Source organism: Chenopodium quinoa, unplaced genomic scaffold (genome assembly GCF_001683475.1).
Source record: "Chenopodium quinoa cultivar QQ74 unplaced genomic scaffold, ASM168347v1, whole genome shotgun sequence".
Lineage (NCBI taxonomy): Eukaryota > Viridiplantae > Streptophyta > Magnoliopsida > Caryophyllales > Amaranthaceae > Chenopodium > Chenopodium quinoa.
The window spans coordinates 3938496-3942838 of NW_018745413.1; the positions used below are offsets into that span (position 1 = coordinate 3938496).

The 4343-nt window shown below is 31.8% G+C and overlaps 1 long non-coding RNA gene across 1 annotated transcript; it reads left to right on the forward strand.

The window, feature by feature from the left end:
* The first annotated feature begins 1093 nt into the window (after positions 1-1093).
* LOC110713352 lies at positions 1094-2147 on the forward strand. Its single transcript, XR_002509873.1, has 2 exons — positions 1094-1374; positions 1826-2147. It is a non-coding gene; the product is annotated as an uncharacterized LOC110713352 (long non-coding RNA).
* The last annotated feature ends 2196 nt before the right edge of the window (positions 2148-4343 follow it).

A 4343-nucleotide genomic window follows, 5' to 3' on the forward strand; every position in this document is an offset into this window, starting at 1 on the left:
ACATTTACTCTTTGATAGAGACATCCTGAGCTTGGAATCCGAGCAAATCCCTACCTAAATTTCCGCACCTTTTTCTCCCTTCAAGTTTCTAACTTGTGCGTCGGAGGCGGAGCACCACCCAACTGGTGTCTCCGTTTGTTTTGCAGGTACAGCTCACCCCGGATCAGTCTTCGTGTTGTAACTCTCCCGAGGGACAAAAACACCCAAAACAGATACCATCCAACTCAACCTAGAGAGACCTGTAGCACGATTATTCTGATAGCAAACATATAAAACTCCATCCAATTCCAAAACGTCTAGGCAAGTTACAGCATGATAAGCTGTTTTCTTAACCCTCTTCCCAAGTGAATTTATATATTCTTCGGTCTTTTCATCTCCCATTCCAAAATATATATCATCACCATGATCTCGGTAATCACTTTTAATTACCATTACACCAACACAAGGGCCAAAAGCCAAAAATTGTTTAATAACAGTATTCCAATCATCTTTGGAGTTTCGATAGGCAGATACAGAATGTTGAATCACATGTCTTCCTCCATTCCAGAGAGGGACCCCAGACATCTTAGCCTCATTCAGCAATTCTTCAGAGCGCCAACGTGACTCTAAATGTCGAGTAGAGGCATAATTTTTTCTGATTTCTTCCTCCCACTTCACATGATCAATAATACACATTTTTTCGCCATCGAATAACGTTGTCGGCACTACTAAAAAAACAAGAATAGGAAACACAACATGTAGAACGGTTAGGTATGACATACGTTCTCTACAACTATATAGAACGGTCATTACTAAAAAAACAAGAATAGGAAACACAACATGTAGAACGGTTAGGTATGACATACGTTCTCTACAACTATATAGAACGGTCATCAATAGCAGGCGTAGTATAAAATACTGTATATAAAACAATTAGGAACCTGACCGTTCTCTATTCTTATTAACACTAAAAAATGAACTCCTCCAACACCTAAATACTTTCAGTTTTCACGCAGTACTTGTAATTTTGTAAATTGTTTGGATGAAGGGATTTTCTTTCCTATTACTTCGTATAATAATAATTGTATAAAGGTGGTTAAATGGAGTGAATTGCGTTAATTTCGAAAATCCCACCCACCCATACTTTATCCCACTTTTCAAATGTAAAATTTAGGAAGTTACTTTATATTTTAGCAAACCTAACCCTACTCATTTCTTATTCTACCCGCCTCCTTTTTTATTTTACCTGATTCATTCTCTTATTCTTTCTCTCCTCACCATAATGGAAAACTCCAATCATCCATGGCAGCAACAATTTCTTCGCTCCCAATACCTCCAATTGCAACTCTAGAGTATCATTTTGTCATCGGTATCATGGGAGATAGGAAAAATCAGGTAAATTTTGTTATAATTTGTTACATGAACAATTTAGCAATCTCTTAATTTTGTTAATGATTTGAATTTTGGGATTATTAAAGAAAATTATGAAGTAAGTATTAATTCTTTGAATTTTGGAATTACGATTTCAAAAAAGCATATATATATACTATCTCTTAGCTTATGAGAATTTTAGATTACTAGTAATATTTTGTAACTTTAGTTATGATTGTGTAAATTCTTTAATCTACTTTTTTTTAATTATTATTATTATTATTATTATCATTATTATTATTATTATTATTATTATTATTATTATTATTATTATTATTATTATTATTATTATTATCGTTTTTTGGTTGATTTTATTTCAGTATGAAACTATGAATAGCAAGTTAGTAGTGTGAATTTGGTTTTTGTTTTGTTTTGTATTTTGAAATTTAATTTGTTATGGTGTTGAATTGTACAGGTTTCGTTCTCAAATTAAATTCATCTCCAATTATTGAAAGTGTGAAGAAGACTTACTGAAGAAGAGAAATCTATGGTGAATGCGGCGGCAAGCGATGCAATCATGTTACATCATATCGTATATCATGTTACATCATATCGTATACTTGTGAAATCATTGTTAATAAATTGTAACTTTTTGAATTGGTAGTATCCTAGATTTGTTTTGTCATTGGCCTGGTGTTATACTTGTACCCTTGTACATATAGGACACAAGGGTGTATTTTTACATAGAAAATATTGATTTTTTAACTAAATATTATAAATACAAGTTTTTTTCATCAGTAGAGTAATTATCCAAAAATGGTTATACACGAAAAATATAGTAGAAAATACTAGAATACAACATGTCGATGTACAAGCTAGATATTTTAGCTATTTAATTTTTATTTTACAAAAAATGAAGATTATAGAACTGTTGTCTTAGGTGACAGTTCTATTTGCAACAATATTATAGAAAGGTTTAGCAGCTCAACCGTTCTCTTTTCCTTCATTAATTTCTTATTTTAGGAAGGGAAAAGAGAACGGTTATGACTAAGGACTGCCCTCTATTGCTTAGCATACATAACGCCTATTTGAGGCGATCTATATACCTTATACATCGCTTAGCAGAATCTATAAAGCCTATTTTGACAGTTCTCTAAGGTCTTTTTTGTAGTAGTGCGGAGGGCACGCTTTAGCATACAGTATTCGTAATTGGATGTCTAATTGTTTTGAGGTTGCCGCAATTGCACATCCGTCATGTGTTTGAGATATGGGAGGTTGAATGATTTGAATACCATTCACCTTTTCATATCTCAAACGATGACAAATGAGAGTGTTCTGCAAAAAAATTGATGAACATCATAAATTAACATCTAAAAAAGACCATCAATTTTCAAAGCAAAACACAGCATCACTAACATTGTAAACTGACCCATAATTACAAAAAAAAAAAAAAAAAAAAAAAAAAAAAAAAAAAAAAAACAAAACAAAAAAACATACCTTTAGTACAGTGTAAGATTCATAAGACATATCTCAATTAGCAATGGGAGTGGAAACAAATTGTTAGGAGGGGTATACAATTGGGAGGGTTTGTTAATAGAATGGGTTGAGGTTGAGGAAGTGGATGGTATTGACGATGCAAGAGTGGAATTAGGGCTGGTGGAAAGAATATGGACCGAGAGAAACATGAATAAAAATGCTTTCATCAATTGATTAAGCAGGTTTGGCAACCAATGCAAGAGTCGAACATGACTTTTAATATTTTTTTTTTTTTTTTTTTTTTTTTTTTTTTTTTTGTCTTTCAATTCATCATTAGAAAGACAAAAATAAAGTCGTAGAAGGGCAATCATGGCATTTCGATCAACATGTTATCTTATTGGTTGACTAGGTTAGTCATGTGCGATGCACGGTTTTATCAAAGGATATGACGATGAATATATCATCTTTAGCTATATTGAGGACAGTTAATTTTTCTGTTTATTTAGGAAACAAAAAGAAAATGCTTGATTTCCTATGATTAGTAAATTTGTACATTTATACAATAGTCTGTACAAGCATATACTCCGTATTGGATTTTTTTTTTTTTTTTATAAATAGTTGGAGTCATTATTTATAATCCAATTTTCAAAGAAATTTAAGGAAGTAGATTAGCTTTAAAATTTTAAAAAAATAAAATTAAAAAAAATGATGATGTCATCATTGCATTTAGGCGGGAAGAAATTTCATAAAAAAGTGACACGTATACAGCTTTGGAGAAGAATGATGTCAGCGTTTCTATTTTAGTTATAGTTATTATATTTCGATCGACATGTTATCTTATTGGTTGATATGGATGAAAGTGTGAAGCCCTCGAATGTGAAAAATTGAAAAATTAACCCTTCAAAGGAAGACTCAATAATGCTAATGTCGAAGCTATAGGCAATAAATTTGGTACATTTATCAAAATTAGGGTGACCTAACGCGCGCGTTGCGTGCAAACCGTAGTGTTTGTAAAGTCATGTATAACAATATGGTAATGATTTTCTTAAAAAAAATTAATGTTTCCGGTTGGTTGGCATGGTAATTAAAAATTTGGTTTAATTTTTTTTTTTGACAAAATTTGGTTTTATGATCTACACGTTTATGAATTATGACGGTTTGAGTCTTTAGGCTTTGGGCCATATATTTAAGGAAACAATTTGGTGCAACAAAGCCAATAATACTGATAGCATTGTCAAGAGTTGTTTTTTTTAAAAAAAAAAATTATGAGAAGAATACTCATTTCACAATACAAGGATCAAATCCAATAAATTAAATGTCTATAACTAATTCCTATTTGCATATACATGATAAAGTAATGATATCTTGAGCCCAAACTCCATCAAAACATGATTCAATCGTAGTATTTTGGCACCGAATTAACGAGCCGACCCCAGTCAATTTCGTTTATCTGGGGGTATTTTGGTCTTTTCAGGTTGGATTGTAAGGTTACATGTGTCTTTTGCTATAGATTGCCA